Raw genomic sequence first — 19,858 nt, forward strand, 5'->3', positions numbered from 1 at the left:
TCATTTATATTCAGAGGCTTCTGGTTGCCCTCTCTTAGTGGGAACAAACAAAACAGAATGACAGACAGTCATTTGTGTTTGCATGTATAAACATCTATAGGTGTGTATTTGCTTGTCAGTGCCATGCTGAGTTTGGGTGTGTGTATGTGCAGGTTTATGCTGCTTAGGCATATTCTCTGTTCACTCTGTGATGCCAACCCCTGCTGGCTGGGGGCAAACTGTCGTTGCGGGGGTGGAAGAACTGATTTACTATTATACTTAGTGATGTCAATTATGCTGTAGAAGTCCATGTGATAACGCACAATGAGTACTAACTACAAATGCCTATTTTACGCCCTTATTTTGGTGTGTATTTTGGCAGTGTTCTACAGCTGGCTGCAATCACCAATCAGGGTTGCTCTTAATCCCAGCAAAGTGTCAGGACTTTGCTGGTTCATTGTCAAATGCTGTGTGCATTGTGGGAGGTCTCTGTTCTCTGCTTCTCAGTCACTGTTTGCTATCCCTATTATGCTTAACTGTTTTATTTGGACGGACACTTTTTGCCCTGTCGGCTTTTGCTCCCATTCTGGCTGCAAAACTGTTAGTACCTGCACTAATTAAAGACGTTTTACCTGGGGTCGACCATGCACACACACACACACACACACACACACATTGGGATACTACGATCACTTGTCCCTTGCTACATCACAGTTTCAACATCGCTCCCTCACTATTGCTTATATATACAGTATAGTATATCAATAAATGATTGCGGTTTCATGGTTGGGCTGCACGGCAGTCGAGTGGTGAGCACGCAGGCCTCGCAGCTACGAGACTCGGGTTCAATTCCACCCTTGGCCATCTCTGTGTGGAGTTTGCATGTTCTCCCCGTGCATGCGTGGGTTTTCTCCAGGTACTCCGGTTTCCTCCCACATTCCAAAAACATGCTAGGTTAATTGGCGACTCCAAATTGTCCATAGGTATGAATGTGAGTGTGAATGGTTGTTTGTCTATATGTGCCCTGTGATTGGCTGGCCACCATTCCAGGGTGTACCCCGCCTCTCGCCCGAAGACAGCTGGGATAGGCTCCATCACCAATGTTTCATGGTTGACTATAGCCTATTATCAGCTAAAAAATATTTGTAGTGTTGTGGTCACTAGGTATGACGAGACCTGACATAACCATGAGACATATTACATAACCTGAATAACACTGTATGGAGTCAGCCGTGGCATGTTGGAGTGGAAAAAAAGTTATACTCCCATTACGTGTGGAAGTGGTATGTTTTTGGCTTCTTATTTTGTCCTTCGTTCCCACACCGTTTGAAACACTTAATTTTATAAGATGAAGTAGAAAAAAGTTATCCTCCCATGATGTGTGGAAGTGGTAAATTTTTGGCTTCTTATTTTGTCCTTTGTTCCCACGCCGTTTGAAACACTTAATTTTATAAGATGAAGTAGAAAAAAGTTATCCTCCCATGACGTGTGGAAGTGGTAAATTTTTGGCTTCTTATTTTGTCCTTTGTTCCCACGCCGTTTGAAACACTTAATTTTATAAGATGAGGTGGAAAAAAGTTATCCTCCCATTACATGTGGAAGTGGTACATTTTTGGCTTCTTATATCGTCTTTCGCTCCCACGCCGTTTGAAACACTTAATTTTATAAGATGAAGTGGAAAAAAGTTATCCTCCCATTACGTGTGGAAGTGGTAAGTTTTTGGCTTCTTATTTTGTCGTTCGTTCCCACGCCGTTTGAAACACTTAATTTTCTAAGATGAAGTGGAAAAAAGTTATCCTCCCATTACGTGTGAAAGTGGTAAATTTTTGGCTTCTTATTTTGTCCTTTGTTCCCACGTCGTTTGAAACACTTAATTTTATAATAAGTAAATGGCAGAGGTTCCACTCTCGGAATGTTCTCCCCGTGCATGCATGGGTTTCCTCCGGGTACTCCGGTTTCCTCCCACATTCCAAAAACATGCTAGGTTAATTGGCGACTCCAAATTGTCCATAGGTATGAATGTGAGTGTGAATGGTTGTTTGTCTATATGTGCCCTGTGATTGGCCTTACGCCCGAAGACAGCTGGGATAGGCTCCAGCACCCCCCGCGACCCTCGTGAGGAAAAGCGGTAGAAAATGAATGAATGAATGTTAGACAAAAATAAGAGAAACATAAATAAATGGCTGTATGGCACATATGGTTGTATGATAAATGCGGCCATTTTAAAAAGATTTGCCGTTTATTATCAAGTCCTATACCTCACCGAAGTGGCCGTGCCGGGAAGCGGGTTTTTGGCGGGAAGCATGAAATCCAAACAAATAGAGCTCAAATAGGTGTAGATTCTGGAAGATCTCGAAAGCTTTCAGTTCTGGTTTAGTTGCAAAGGGCCGAAAAATTAGCATAATAGGTCCACTTTAAGTATTCTTCAAGTCAATTGTCATCTTTGAGAACCATTTCCGTCAATATTTCACCACCTTTTTAGTGACATGGGACCAACTTACTTCTTTTTGTTCCTCTTCATCCATGGCGAACCCCTTTTTATACATTTACCTTTGTTAGTTCTCTCACACTCCCCGAAGTCACCTTTACTCCTCTTCATACTCGTCCTCCCACTCTGCTGTGCTTTACGACTAAAAGCTGTTATTCCACTTGGCTGCAGCCTGACTCCTCTCTCTACTATTTCATTCATCAGAATAATTAAAGCGGAACATTGGTTTCCTGGGTGATAATTAGGGTTTGATGAGTGAACCTGAACGGCACCGGGACAGGACAGCTTGATTACTCTCATTTGCTGGTGTCTGTGATATCACGGGGTTATTATCCATTGTCTTGTCAAGCAAAGAGATGACAAAAACAACCATGAAATGGAGAAAGGTGAAGAGTCGAGATATGCGAAGCGGCGGAAAGAGACGAGGAAGAGTTAAGCTCGGGTTTGAGGAATTTGACTTTTGGGTGGTGATACACCACATTAACTCCACGGATGCTTTTTAGTATAAACATTTATGGCCTCTCCATGAACTTCTCTGCACATTTTTAAATGTCTTTTTCACTTCATTATATAGTCTGGTGATTAATTAACTCTATTAATATGGATGCTGTTTACAGCAATTTTTGAAAGCCAATTAAAGATGGATGAGCTCAACTTCAGGCAGCCAGACACATGGGACGTTTAATCATGTGTAATAAGTCCAAAATATTTCCTCTCGACTCCAATACTACTACTTAATGCACAGAAAATTGCTGTTATGATATATTAAAGCAGGACATAGGCTGTTATTAGCATTTTCTTTCTAGCAATGGCCAGGTCTGGGTCTTTTGTGACCAGAAGAAGAACAGGAAGCGCTTCAATTAAAAATGATGGTGCATGAATAGTCAAGTCAAAGCTGCAAAAACAAAAGTTATCTCTTTTCAGTTAATCTAGTGAAAATATTCCCTCAGAGGTATTAACCAATCAGTTAATCAATTGCGCATTTCCAATTCAAGGTTATGACCTGAGGGGATAAAACCATGAAAGAGTTGTTTAATCTTGACCTTCTCGATAATGAGCATCACATCGTGACTCTGTGTGCTCGTGGAGTTGGAGAAATAATGCAGTGATATGGAAACTTAGCTTTTATGTATATAAAAACAAAGCAAACACTCAACAATAAAGATGCCGGATAAAGCACAACAATAGAAATAGTTACCCAGGCTGCACAGATAAATAAATAAAAAATACAATGGAAATTAATGGGTTAACAGTTCTACTGCTGATGACTAAATAATGGAAAAGGGTAGAAACAAGCGTGTTTTTTTTTTCTGATGAAAGATAATGTAGTCTAATCCTTCTAAAGCAGGGGTCTCAAACTCGATTTACCTGGGGGCCACTGGAGCTAGGGTCTGGGCAAGGCTGGGCCGCATCAGGTTTTCCAAAAAAAAAAAAAAAACGCATTTATTAAAAACAGAAAAATATACAAACTTTTTTAGTGCTTTGGTTCCGATTTTCTACAATAAAAGCTCTGATAAAACATTCCACTGTTCTCAAATATCTTAATTTTTATTTTTCTGCACAAAATAAGATGAAAAAGAAATAAACAAATCAAGAATAAAGAAATTCAATCAATCTTTAAATAATGAAAACTTAAGAAACTAAAGAAACAAATTATTTTTTCAGATTAAAATGAACAAAGCATTATTAGAGCCCTGTAGACATGACAAAACACGACTATAGTCACATTTATACTTTTTTTATTTACAACATATTGCGCAACTGCAGGGTCTTGAGACACATGCTAACTCGCAAACTAGAGAGCTAGCGACCTAAACGGTAGCCTTCAAGTTATTTCCTTTAAACTTAAATAGCCAAAAACTTACCACTTCCACACGGATAGGGAGGATAACTATTAACAGTTATTTAACCTTTAACATGAACATTAATCAAACGTAATAATTTTTTCTGGGTACATGATACCATACAGCATCCATATCAAACTTCAGAGTGTCAGTGAATGCAACCCACTGTGGTGTTTGGGAGTTGGAGATACATACTATATGATGTTGGAACTGCACTGCTGTTGATGTGTTCAGGTCAGAATAAAGTTATTAAAAAGCGGCAGACTGTGTGTGACTCTGTGGGGGGTGGACGCTAGTGTGGCTCTTTCTGCCGTCATAACACAGACATGTGGCTTGACATGATTTATGATGCTAAGAATAAATTAATTAATTCAATAAATTAGTTACTGTGTTTAAGGCACTATTATTGACAGCCCTAATAAAGACAAAGTAAACATGTACAAATATTGTGCATTTTTTAGGTATTTTTTTTATATTGTGGTACATGTATTTCTGTAGAATTTATTCATATTATCACGTTATATGACAATGTGTTACCAACCTATGGTGAATGAGGTGTTTACTGTTGAGAAAAAATGGCCTACAAATAAATAAACACAATAAATTGTTGTTTTGTCAGTTACTGCAGTACACATTTTTTTTACTTTTGTGAATTGTTTTTACATATTTTTTTATATTGTTTTTTGTTTTATACATTCATTCATTCATTCATTTTCTTCCGCTTTTTCCTCACGGGGTGCTGGAGCCTATCCCAGCTGTTTTCGGGCAAGAGGCGGGGTACACCCTGGACTGGTGGCCAGCCAATCACAGGGCACATATAGACAAACAACCATTCACACTCACATTCATACCTATGGACAATTTGGAGTAGCCAATTAACCTAGCATGTTTTTGGAATGTGGGAGGAAACCGGAGTACCCGGAGAAAACCCACGCATGCAAGGGGAGAACATGCAAACTCCCCACAAAGATGGCCAAGGGTGGAATTGAACCCTGGTCTCCTAGCTGTGAGGTCTGCGCGCAGCCCTATTGTATATATTATTGCATTATTATTAGTATTTATTACATTTATATTTAAGGTATGCTGGAGCCTATCCCAGAGGCGGGGTACACCCGGGACTGGTTGATAAAAAATATCAAAATGTGTTTTAAAAAATGTATAAAACTGATATAATAATAATATAAATAATATAAATAATATAAATAATATAAATAATATAAATAATATAAATAAACATACTGGCCAATTCATTTGAATGAATATCATGCAGAGTGTAGCCAACTTCTCACCCAAAGTTGACTGGGATAGGCTCCAGCACCCCCGCGACCCTTGTGAGGAAAAAGCGGTAGAAAATGAATGAATGAATATTATTATTTATTATATTTATACTTAAGGTATGCTGGAGCTTTTCCCAGAGGCGGGGTACACCTAGGACTGGTCGATAAAAAATATCAAAATGTGTTTAAAAAAAATGTATAAAACTGATATAATAATAATATAAATAATATAAATACTATAATAAATAATATAAATAAACATAATGGCCAATTAATTTGAATGAATATCATGCAGAGTGTAGCCAACTTCTCACCTAAAGTTGACTGGGATAGGCTCCAGCATACCCCTACAACCATAATGTGGACAAGCGACATAGAAATAGATGGATGAATGATGTAATGATGTAAAAACTCATTGAATTTATTGAGGCGTCTTTCGAAAAATATATCATCATAAGAATAGAAATGTTGCTCAAGCAGCGTTGCAACTGCTGTGTATAAACACATACGAGTAAAAACATAACCTCCTCAGCGTTGCTAATAACAATTGCTCGCCGACAGCTATTCTAACGTGGCCAAGGCCAACACGTTGTAAAACAAACAATGTTGATGATGCAAGATGAATAATAACACATATTATGTCTTGTGTGTGCAGGCAAGCCTCAAAATAGCCCAAAGTGTGAGCATCACTGGAGGGAACAGTTTCCAACAGAAGTGACCAAATCACTTGAAAAAATCACATTAACCGTTATGAGCCCTTTGAAACGCCACACTGGGTCATGCTTGCCATTATTATTATCGTGCTGGAATTCTTTGTGTCTGTGTGCACACGCGACAGCTTTTCCTACCATGTGGAAATAAACTGTTCCCAGAGCTTCTTCCGCCCTTTTTTTTTTTTTTTAGGGCAGCTGAGTGACATTTCATGGGGCCGTGCGTGGCGCTTCCATCTCAATAGTAATCACTTCAAAGTTGTGACGCTCCATTTGCTTCACGATTAAACACAGAGAGGAAGGCTGAATGAATGTTGCAACTAATTCAATGCTTTAATGAGCCTGGTAATTAGAGTTAAATGTTAATGAATACTAGGTACCGCAATTCATTGTCCAAGCCGTGTTTTCCAGCTAATTCTAATGGACAAATGTTACTGAACAGTCGCATGCTGTGAGATAAATAAAGAATTGCATGGACAACATGTTAGGGGTGAATAAATACTACATTCCTCCTTAAAAGCTTTTATTGTAATAGATAAGGTTGACTTTTTGTGATTACATAAAGGGATTATTAGGGTATTATTTCACGGTATAACATTCATTGAACGTTAAGTGTTATGTGTCATGCGATTGGCTGGCGACCATGGATGGATGGATGGGCGTTCATTGAACGTTTATCATTGAATCTTTGGCTATTGTAACAACAACACTAATGCAAATTTTTGGTCACTTCTCAGATATGGAGGCAGTAATCCCTCCTTTATTGCAGTTAATCAACCTGTTTACCGAAGTATATGATTTAAAAAAAAAAACTTAAACTGTATTATAGAAAGCAGGAAGTGAACAAATGTAACAGTTACTGATTGTAAAAGTACCAGATGGAGGGGTAGGATTTAATAAGCTTTGTTTCTTCCTACTCCTTTTGGACATGTGGAACTGGTAACTGATTATGTCAGTGGTCTCAAACATGCGGCCCGCGGGCCAAATGTGGCCCGCAGGACACTAGTTTGAGGCCCCCGCCTTGATATGAAAGTTCAATGTTAGTGCGGCCCGTGCAAGTTTGATATGGATGCTGTATGGTATCATGTACCCAGAAAAAAGTATTACATTTGATTAATGTTCATGTTAAAGGTTAAATAACTGTTAAGTTATCCTCCCTATGCAAGTACCCGGAGAAAACCAACACATGCTGGGAGAACATGCAAACTCCACACAGAGATGGCCGAGGGTGGAATCGAACTCGGGTCTACTAGCGGTGTGGCCTGAACTAGAACTCGTACTAGAATTTTCATTTCTAAAAACCTTTTCTAAAAATCTTATTTCTTATTGAGTGTGATTTCTCAAAGAAAGTTCCTGCAATTTACTAAAGAAGGTGAGAAATGTTGATACCACCAGTATGTATGGGAAGTCCACTTCAACAATAAGTTCCATCTGTTTGTCATTTCCAATTATTTTGCATTGTTTTATGCATGTAAAAATATTATTATTCTTTATAAATTGTTAATATTTTGGAACAGATTAATTGTATTTGCGTGGATTTGCATTAAAATCTACTGTACATTCCTACCCTCACCTATGGTCATGAGCATGGGGTATTGACCAATGACAGGCTTGCAGATACAAGTGGCCAAAATGAGTTTCCTCCATAAGATGGCTGGAGATAAGGTGAGAAGCACCTGTAGAAACCTGTAGAAGAACAGCTGCTCTTCCATATTGAGAAGAGCCAAATGAGGTGGCCAAGTAGCTGGTCAGGATGCATCTCGGACACGTCCCTGGGGTTCAGGGCACATCCGACCGGTAGAAGGCCTCGGGGAAGACCCATTGGAGAGACTCTGTCTCTTAACTGGCCTGGGAACGCCTTGGAATCTACGGGGTGGAGCTGGACAAAGCAGAGGAAAATCTGGGCTTCCCTGCTTAGATTTTTGTACATTCTGGTTTTTGTCAGCCTTTTTGAAAAGGTAAATGATGGGTTTTCATTGCATCCCATTGCATCAACTGTGACTGACAGCCACAAACACCACTTATTTTATCCAGCCTATCCAGACTATCCAAATTTACAACAATTTTAATGCCCATAAAATTCATAAATGTGAGGAATCTAAACTTTTTTTTGTACAATCTGTTCTTTTAAAACACCATTGGTGACATACAGTATGTTAGTCTTATATTTGTTGGTTTCAAAACATGTAATCTTAAGCCAGTTGCATGCAGGCCATTTAAGTCATTTCAAGAAAGTCACAATAATTGAATTTAAATTGGAAGAAATTTATATCTAAATATTGTATTGAGTATTCAATTTTGTGATGCTCTGATTTTGTTAGGGGCGACACGGAAGTATAGTGGTTAGTGCACAGACCTCACAGCTAGGAGACCAGGGTTCAATTCCACCCTCGGCCATCTCTGTGTGGAGTTTGCATGTTCTCCCCGTGCATGCGTGGGTTTTCTCCGGGTACTCCGGTTTCCTCCCACATTCCAAAAACATGCTAGGTTAATTAGCAACTCCAAATTGTCCATAGGTATGAATGTGAGTGTGAATGGTTGTTTGTCTATATATGCCCTGTGATTGGCTGGCCACCAGTCCAGGGTGTACCCTGCCTCACGCCCGAAGACAGCTGGGATAGGCTCCAGCACCCCCGCGACCCTCGTGAGGAAAAGCGGTAGAAAATGAATGAATGAATGAATGATTTTGTTAGTACTCTTATTTATTCTTAATGATGCATGAATTGAAATAAACGTATTCATCAGTAATGGAGGCAGTGGGTTAAAGGGATAGCATAAACACTGTAAGGCAAAAGTAAAAATTGGTCACTGGGGGTAAAGTGAAGAAGAAAAAGAATAATGTGAGGTGACGATGCAGCCTCTCTGTGAGAACGTAGGGGAGACAAGGAGGGAGAAAAAGGAAGTGGTTCTCCCCCTGCAGCAGTCTGTCGGATTGGCGTTCACGGTGGCTGAGCAGAGTGGAAGGCCCCACCAGCCCGCAGGGAGCACTTGGCACGCCATCAGCTCTGCACCGGGCCCGCTCGCTCAGCCAGCACAGCCCAAACACACTAGCACTGGCGATCAAAACAACGCCAAACAAACACACAGCAGACACACTGACAACACGTGTGTGTGTGGAGTGGGAGGGGGGTAGCGGGGTTGAGGGAGGAGGCACAACACACAGCACAGCACAGCGATTGTGGAGAGTGTTAGCCCCTGAAGCCTCCTCCCTGCTCTGCCGCAGGAGGTCCAGACATGCAAGGCAAACACCAAAATAGCTATTGTTTGTTTTTAGACTGGTTTCACTGGGCTTGCATCAGATGGAATATTTACTGAAATTTACTTTTTTGTCAATAACCATACTTTGGCATCACGGGTCTGCTTGGCAATAAATGCATTTTATTGAAGAAGGTCAGAGGTAAAGTAAAAAACCAAAAACCAAAATCATTCATTCATTTTTTACCGCTTTTCTTCACGAGGGTCGCGGGGGTGCTGGAGCCTATCCCAGTTGTCTTTGGGCGAGAGGTGGGGTACACGCTGGACTGGTCGCCAGCCAATCACAGGGCACATATAGACAAACAACCATTCACACTCACATTCATACCTATGGACAATTTGGAGTCACCAATTTTGGAATGTCGGAGGAAAACGGAGTACCCGGAAAAAACCCACGCATGCATGGGGAGAACTTGCAAACTCCACACAGAGATGGCCGAGGGTGGAATTGAACCCTGGTCTCCTAGCTGTTAGGTCTGCACACTAACACACGAGCGCCGTGCCCCCCCAATAAGATCACATTCATTCATTCATTTTCTACCGCTTTTTTCCTCCCAAGGGTCGCGGGGGTGCTGGAGCCTATCCCAGCTGTCTCCGGGCGAGAGGCGGGGTCCACCCTGGACTGGTCGCCAGCCAATCACAGGGCACATATAGACAAACAACCATTCACACTCACATTCATACCTATGGACAATTTGGAGTGGCCAATTAACCTAGCATGTTTTTGGAATGTGGGAGGAAACCGGAGTACCCGGAGAAAACCCACACATGCACGGGGAGAACATGCAAACTCCACATAGAGATGGCCGAGGGTGGAATTGAACCCTGGTCTCCTAGCTGTGAGGTCTGCACGCTAACCACTAGACCGCCGTGACGCCCAAACCAAAAACATTACAAATAAAAATGTAGATGCATGTACACACAACCGCGTTGTGAGTCCAACTTTGCAACTTTACTAGTTTTTTTTCAGTAATATATGCAGTTTGTAGTTGAATGCTGCCTATCAGTCAAAAAATAAGCATAATTAAGCAAATTAGGTCATGTTTTTAACCTAAAATAAGCAATTTAAACCCTAAAAATGGCTAAATGCATTGCATCAACCGTGGCTGACATCCACGAACACCAGTTATTTTATTCAGACCGTTGCTTGTGTGACAGTTCTTGTTTTCACCTTGTCTGCCTTAGTTCCTGTTTTCACGCTCTTATTTTGTATTGTTTCCTGTGTTCTGTCACTTTCTCTCCTTCACGCACCTGTTGGCAATTTGTTGATTGTATTTAGTTCAGCCGGTGCATCTTCCTTTGTCGGTTCATTGTCTTTGGTTGAGTTTGACTCGCTTGTGCGCCATCCTGCTGCATAGGAACAATAAATATATTTTTACCTGCATTTGGGTTCTCATCTCTGCATCCTGGGTCGAACCAAGAAACTCACAAGCCGCACCGTGACACAAACTATCCAGCCTATCCAGACTATCCAAATTTACAACAATTGCATGGCATTCAGAAGATGCACTCAAATACAATGTGATGATATATATAGTACTCTACACTGGTCACCAGGTGTCAGTTGGGTGAGACACACAAGCACCAGACTTGATTGCCGGAATAACAGGCTTTTATTGCAGGTTTGAATGATCTCACAACAATGCTTCTTAAAAGTTGAGAAAAAATGGAACCGTGATGATCTTGATGACTTCCAACGAGACTGGCACTGACAAGGAGATCTCACCCGGGATGGGGGCGACATCATGAAATGGTGTGATTTTTTTCTTTTAATGGAACAACACATTGAGCATCAGGTTGTGCAGGGGTGTCATGTGGAGATCCCCGCATGACTAAAGGAGCTAGTCCGTGGAGTAATGACTGGGTTTTTCAACAGGACAATGCTACAGTGCATAATGTCCGCCTGACCAAGAACCTGCACCTTCTTCATTCATTCATTTTCTACCGCTTATCCTCACAAGGGTCGCGGGGGTGCTGGAGCCTATCCCAGCTGTCTTCGGGCGAGAGGCGGGGTACACCCTGGACTGGTGGCCTGAACCTTCTTGTGTGTTGAAATTGATCTAAGTGCATTTTTTGTAAGTAAGCGGTTGTCTGTGTAGCATTATAGAGTGTGCATACAGGAAGCGGGGTGCAATTTACAATCTCACCGATTTGCTAATTTGCGGAGTTGTTAATTTCCACCACCAGTCATCGTCTACTCAAGTTTTTAAAACACAAGTAGTCCCGCAAAAAAACATGTAATGATCCCATTTATATTACTAATGTTTTAAAAAACCTACATTACCACACTTTGAGTTCATACATGTTAAGTCAGGGGTCTCCAACCACTACTCCAATACCGACAAAATTAGAAAGTGGGGTTCGGCGGTAGTCTGGAAGTCCTCGGGAGTGAGCATGCCAAGTGGCGGGTTGTGGGTGAAAAAAGAAATTAAAATATATTCATTCATTCATTTTCTACCGCTTTTTTCCTCCCAAGGGTCGCGGGGGCCAGCTGTCTTCGGGCGAGAGGCGGGGGCCCACCCTGGACTGGTCGCCAGCCAATCACAGGGCACATATAGACAAACAACCATTCACACTCACATTCATACCTATGGACAATTTGGAGTCACCAATTAACCTAGCATGTTTTTGGAATGTGGGAGGAAACCGGAGTACCCGGAGAAAACCCACACATGCACGGGGAGAACATGCAAACTCCACACAGAGATGGCCGATGGTGGACTTGAACCCTGGTCTCCTAGCTGTGAGGTCTGCACGCTAACCACTCTACCGCTGTGCCACCCGAAAATAATACATTTAAGATGTAAATAAAATTCATGTTGTTATGATTTACAGCGGTAAAAGAAGCCCGTGTTAGGCATGATTGTGCTTTTTATGAGATATAAATCACACCTGCAATAAAAGCCTGTTGTTCTGGCGATCAAGTCTGGCGCTTGTGTTCCTCACCGATTATTACAGCAACATTACACCTAGTGACCAGTGTAGACATGTCATCCCAGCTGTCTTCAGGCGAGAGGCGGGGTACACCCTGGACTGTTCGCCAGCCAATCACTGGGCACATATTGACAAACAACCATTCACACTCACATTCATACCTATGAACAATTTGGAGTGGCCAATGAACCTAGCATGTTTTTGGAATGTGGGTACCCGGAGTACCGGGAGAAAACCAACGCATGCATGGGAATGCATGGCCGAGGGTGGAATCGAACCAGGGTCCTCCTAGCTGTGAGGTCTGCGAGCTAACCACTCAACCGCCGTGCCGCCAATTAAAATATATCGTTTTGGAAATCCGAGGAAATACAGCTAGAATAGGTGCACATTGCGGAAGCTCTAGAAAGATTTTTGTGTGGGTTATCGTTTGTAGCTAAAATATAAATTCTTGCAACTTTTCAACTGGTCTTAAAATTTTGATCACAGTGGCTTGGATGTAGTCATTAAGGGATTCTAACACTGAACAGACGCTTATAAGCACAAAATGATTGCCATGATATTTTATATACAAATATGCATAATTTAGCTCAATTGAATATTCTTCATTGAAAATATAACTTGTTAATCTTCACTTTTCCAACATTCCATCCATTACCGACCCCATCGTCCATATCATACGGGCCACATTGCTCCAGTCTTCCATGATCTTTACCGGCCCTGCAGTTGGACACCAATTCCACTTCAAGAACCCGCTCAGCACCTACACGGCCCTCAACAATCTCGCTCCTGGGATTCAATATTTAATCATCAGCCTTTGTGAGGGCTCTTTATGCAGTGAGAGCTGAATAGGGCTTTTAAATGAATAACTCATTTATTTATTAATAAATCATTGTCTGAAGCAAGGACGATTTATACACACACACACACACAGACAGACTGAGGATGCACTTGAGTGTATAGCTTAAACACATTTTATTTCACTCATTATGTGTTATAATTTCTTGAGGTAGAAGTTATAAAAACACATGAAGAAAAAATACCTTTGAATAAAGACCTTAACAAACAAGCATGAAACTTTAAAGCGAGAGAGAAAGTTTATCCAATCAGGTTGCCGTGGATCATTTAATTTAATTCAAATGAAGAGGAGCTCAATGTTTATTATATCTATATTTTAACAATTGATTGATTTAATTATCCTGGAAACATGGAGTTTATGGTGTGCCTCCCACATATGACACCTACACATGACTTCCATGTCCTTTCATGAAGGGAGAGAAGGTCAAGGGAAGCTTTGGTTGGTATGATAATTTAATGGTATAATTAAGTCATATTATCCAGCATATACTATCTCTACAATCTCACTGCGCTTTGATCTTCAAATTTCAATTTTTCAAAAATAGATTAATTTTAAAACATGCTGTTTTGTGGTTGACAGGTTTTACATCTTTTTTTCAGAATTGAAGCATTTCCAAGCATAAAAATGGCATACGGCATTTAGAAGACACATACTCTGAACCTCTTAGCACCGGAACACATTTATAGCAGCATATCACTGATTATGTCTCCTATGTTGGGTAAAGTGTAAAAGTGACTATAGGGGTGTTATTTCACGTTGTACACCTTCATTCAAAATGAAGTGAAATATCCAACATAAGTGAAATATACAACATAAAGTGGCCAGAAATATTTCAGTATTGAACAAAGCAAAATGTATTTTTAATCAGAAATCATTCCACACTCTTTATTGCTCTCTGGTTCTACCATATCTTACTTATTGTGTGGAAATATGGGCTAATAACTATAAAAGCAATCTTCACTCGCGAAATGTACTGCAAAAAAGGCCAGTAAGGATAATTCATTATGCCGCCTACAGAGAACATACTAACTCCGTATTTTTAAAATCACAAATACTTAAACTTGCTGATATAGTTCATCTTCAAACAGCTAAAATAATGCATAAGGCTAAAAATAACCAATTACCTAAAAACGTCATCCAATACTTCTCTACAAGAGAGGAGAAATATGATCTCAGGGAAGAACTACATTTGAAACACTTATATGCTAGGACTACGTTAAAAAGCCATAGCATTTCAGTATGTGGAATCAAACTATGGAATGGATTGAGTAAGGAAATCAAACAATGCACAACGATGAGCCAATTCAAGAAACAATACAAGCAGTTGATGTTTGCTAAATACAAGGATGAAGAGTCTTGAACCAGTCATGATGTGCTATATATATCACTATATTGACACTTACTATGGTACCCATTATGTCATTGGATGGTCATATCACCACGTACTTTGGTACGAGGTGCATTATTGAAAAAAAAACAAAAAAACAACTTAAAATGTATTATGGAAAGCAGGAAGTGAACAAATGTAACAGTTACTGATTATAAAAGTACCAGATGGAGGGGTAGGATTTAATAAACTTTGCTTCTTCCTACTCCTTGTGGATGTCCAAAAAAAGTATTTCCATCTGCGATTAAATGGGATTAATTGTGAGTTAACTATGGACAAAAAAATTAGATTAATCACGATCAAATATTTTAATTGATTGACTGCTTCAGTTAAACCCAAATTTAGAAGGTTGTCAACATTTTTTTTGTGTTGTAATTATGAAAATACAACATTTAGAAAATATGAAATCTCTTTATTATTTGCCGCCTAATTTTTCCCAAAACTACAACTTTTTTGTTGTATTGTTTCATATAGTATTACAAATAACTAGTATACTGATATTACATATATATACTGCACATGTTTTTCATTTCTACTGTTTTTCTATTTCAGCTTTCTACATTTTGTTGTTGTTATTTTATTTCCATAATACTGTAAGTTTCTATTTGATGTGGTTGTTGTCAAAAAACATCACAAGCATTTTGAAGTCACAATAATAACACAGATAAAAAATTACAACAATATTAATAATCACAGCCATGCTGTAGAAAATGAATGAATGAATAACAATCATTTTTCACTGATTGTTTATCACAAATAATATATTGATCAATGTTTATTCAGAAATTAATTATAAATTGTGTTTTTTTTATAATTGTACATTGCATTTTAATCTTACCCTTTTCATTTCCCCCATAATTTTCCTTAACACTGTACAAGCTATAACACCTTAATTCCACTTTTTGATATGTTTCCCCCTTTTTCAACCCCTTCCTATCTTTTCACACAGGAAGTAAAAGGAAGGAAAAAATATTGCAAGTGTCAACATGTCAAAGTTATGATGTGATTGAATTATCAGTTAGATTAAATCAGGCTTCTTCCTGCTTCTTTTCGAACATGTTGAAGTGAGAAAATATAACATTTTTTCATGTAACTTAACTAATAACTGATTCATTAATTTTATTTGAAAATGTGTTTGATTAAAATTGAAATAATTATTATTTATGTTTTCATTTTCACTGTTCAACGTATTGCCACTGGTCTGTAACTGTCCGTGGTGCTGAAACTAAACAGATTTTATTTTCCTGCCTCACAGATAAAGTTTGCTTGGTTGTGGCTTTTTTTTTTTTTACTTCTAACACTGTCTTCCTTCCACTATCCCTTCATCATTTTTACATCAAAAATACATTATTAAAGTCTGGTGCAACACATTAATGTTTATGACAAACTGTGTTTTTTTGGACAGACTGTATTATAGGCTGTGCTTTTTTATGTATGCGTACAGCTTCTCTCGTTAAAGTCATAAATAAGATACACGTGGGAGTATCTATGTCGAGGGTCTCTCTCAAGACCAAGCAAAGTAAACACATCCTACTTGTTTCAAGACCACATTAAAAGTATTTCCATCAGTAAGAAAAATAACTTCTAAATGGTGTAAAGATTTCATGGCTCTAAAATAAAATAAATGGAAAAATATAAATGGGATGAATGGAAACATGAAATATGCCAACAAAAATGTCTGGCCATCTGTCTGTGACCTCAAGCTGAAACCAAAGCTGGAAAAGCCTCCAATGTGGCTGAATTACAACAATTCTGCAAAGATGAGTGGGAAAAAATTCCACCATAGAGACTGATTGCAAGTTATCGGAAACACTTGATTGCAGTTGTTGCTGCTAAGGGTGGTAATTTTTCACATCGGGCCATGCATGTAGGGTTGGATTTTTCTTCTCCCTTAATAAGAAGTTTCACTTAAGAAACTGCATTTTGTGTTCAGTTGTGTTGTCATTAATTAATATTCAAATTAGTTTAATAATGTAAAACGTTTAAGTTTGACAAACATGCAAAAAAAAAAAGTATAAAAAATTTTAAAGTGAGGCTTCAAGGCTGATTATCTGGAATCTCTGATCTGAAGCACTCTTATGAGAAAAAATTTGCAGTGAAAAAAGAAATATGTATTATCACCGGGTGTAAATAACAAAGAGATTTACTATATTCATTGAAATGTGTTTTTTACTCATACATATCAAACTAGCGTGATTTTGAAGTGCAGGCATTTTTCACACTAACTGACATCATCCTCGACGAGAAATGTTCCAACATGTAGAAGGAGGTCAGCCTGTAGCGTGACCAGGAGAAGGTGGAGGAGCAGACAGGCCTCAGGCAAGCAAACAAGCACACGCGACTCACTTCAATTAACAATGAATGCAGATTCTTTGGGTGAAAATATCGGGACAATACACCTATAGAAGTGGAAGTGAAAGACATCAGAACCCATTAGCCCGTTAGCAGTGGCTATGGGGAGACTTTCTGGAAGATTTATGTGTGTGTCTTTGGGACCAAAATAACATTTTAATATCACATACAGTGGTAAACATATGAAAAACTGGTTCTGTATTGCTGCTGCTTTTGCTGTGATAATTATGACAATTATAATGTAAAGTTTACTTCATATTGGTCAATTTAATACTGGTTTTATTTGTATTTTTAAAGTATTTAAATGGCTATTCTGTTCAACTTGTATGTTTTTATTGCTACTTTCTTTGTAAATGTTCTTCATTCCTATGATATTCACATCATATTCAGATAATAGTTTCACATTATTCTCTTAAAACATTTTCTGCAACCTACTTTTTAAAAAATGACAACTTTATTTGTTGTTTTGTTTGTTTTTATTCATACTGTATTACTGTATTATAATGACATTATTCTTTCTCATAATATTAGGAGTTTATTTTCATGTTAATGTGACTTTTTTTGTCATAATGATAAATTTTTTATACAACTGTTTTTTTCATTGCTGCTATTTCTTTTAATTTTCCAACCATTTCAACTTTCTTCTAGCAAAGTTTGTTGTTATTATTTTATTCTCATAATATTTATAATTTACAACTACATTTACAACTTAATTAATTGTTGTTTTTTTTTCTTAATATAGATTAAAAAAACAAACACACATTTTTTCTTCATATTTCAACTCTATTATACTAAAATTATATTATTTTTCTTACTAATATTATGAGTGTATGGTAAAAAAATATTCATATAATAGTTTCACATTATTCTCTTAAAACATTTTCTGTAACCTACTTTTTAAAAAATGACAACTTTATTTGTTGTTTTGTTTGTTTTTATTCATGCTGTATTGCTACTAGAAATATTATACATCTATGTTACTACAATGACATTCTTCTTTCTCATAATATTAGGAGTTTATTTTCATGTTAATGTGACTTTTTTTGTCATTATGATACATTTTTTATACAACTGTTTTTCATTGCTGCTATTTTTTTTAATTAATTTTCCAACCATTTCAACTTTCTTCTGGTAAAGTTTGTTGTTATTATTTTATTCCCATAATATTTATAATTTACAACTACATTTACAACTTAATTAATTGTTGTTTTTTTTCTTAATATAGATTAAAAAAACAAACACACACATTTTTTCTTAATATTTCAACTCTATTCTACTAAAATGATTTTATTTTTCCTACTAATATTATGAGTGTATGGTAAAAAAAAAATGTTTTTTTTTCTCATGACAATAAATGTTTGTTTCTTAATATTTATAATACTTTATTCTCATCAAATTCTTGTGAATTTTGACATAATTCTCCTAATGTTGTAACTTTTTACCTTGCAAAATGACAGCAGATTTTTTCATTTTTTGTTTTGTCATTTTGTTTGTTTGTTTAATTTAAAAAAGAAAAAAGAAAAAGGCCCTTGGGGTGCACTTTGGACACCCGTAGGTCTCAAAAAATAAAATCGTTACTGAACTAATGAAGAACTTATAACCAAGCCTCATAAATGTAGATTACTAAGGAAGTAATGAAGAACTAATGAGGAACTAACGAGGGTATACATTTAGAAGGGTTAGGTAGGTTAGTTACTCATGAACTCATGTACTACTATTTTGTACTACTATTTTGTGTACCTTATGGTAAAGTTACCCACCCCTGCTATACACAGTAAAACACAGAAACGCTGCTCAATGACCGTTGAGTGATGTTGCAGGTTTGAATAACTGACACTTGGGCCTGCCTGGTAGCTGTTGGTGGGAATGATCTGCAATAAAACCCCAACCTATGTGTGTGTGTGTGTGTGTGTGTGCGTTTGTGGCTCAGCAGGTGGAATTTTCCCACTATTACCTGAAGGCTCTTATGTAGACAGATGCCTTCTCAGCGGGGAGCAAGCACCCAGTACACACTTTGATACATGCTGCTGTCTTAACTCACATGAAACCGTCGTCATTTGCATTGCGCATACAAGATGAGCTCATTGGTTGACAGAAAGAAGCCTTCTACATTTCACAATCCTTTAGAGTTCCGATAAAACCTCAGCGTATCCACCTTTATAATTTTGTTTCTAATACTAACTGCATTGTCAATATTGCTAAAAAAAAATAAATAAATGGTACACGCTGCTGTGAAAAAAAGCAAAAAAGAAAGAAGAAAAAAGAGAAAAATGTCTAATTTATTTATTTTTTGTTTTTTCCTGCAATACACATGTATTTACAAAATAAATGCAACTCAATAACATAGTATTATGGATGGCCGATAATATCAGCCCAATATCAGCATAAAAATATAATATGGTAGACATTGGTATTTCGATTAACAAAAAGCTATATTTAAAAACGCTGTATAGATGAACATTTTTATGTTGACAGTAAACCTTTGCACTTTTTTTTTCAACAATTTAAGTTTTCTTCTTAAAATAATTATTCCCATCATGCTTTGGCTTTATTCCTATATTATAACCTTTTTCTCAATATAACTAATTAATATAATATAAATGGACACTTGCCGTGGGGCAACATTCAAACTCTGTGGCCTGCAGCAAACATATTGATATTATTTTGTTCATGATATTAGGAATTTATTCTTACAAAATTGTGACTTTTTTGGTAGGATAAAATAAATCAGCTTAATATTTTGATAATAATAATAATAATAATAATAATAATAATA

This window comes from Doryrhamphus excisus, linkage group LG12 (assembly GCF_037039965.1).
Source record: "Doryrhamphus excisus strain RoL-2023G ecotype Guam linkage group LG12, RoL_Dexc_Guam_v1.1, whole genome shotgun sequence".
In the NCBI taxonomy this organism is placed as follows: domain Eukaryota; kingdom Metazoa; phylum Chordata; class Actinopteri; order Syngnathiformes; family Syngnathidae; genus Doryrhamphus; species Doryrhamphus excisus.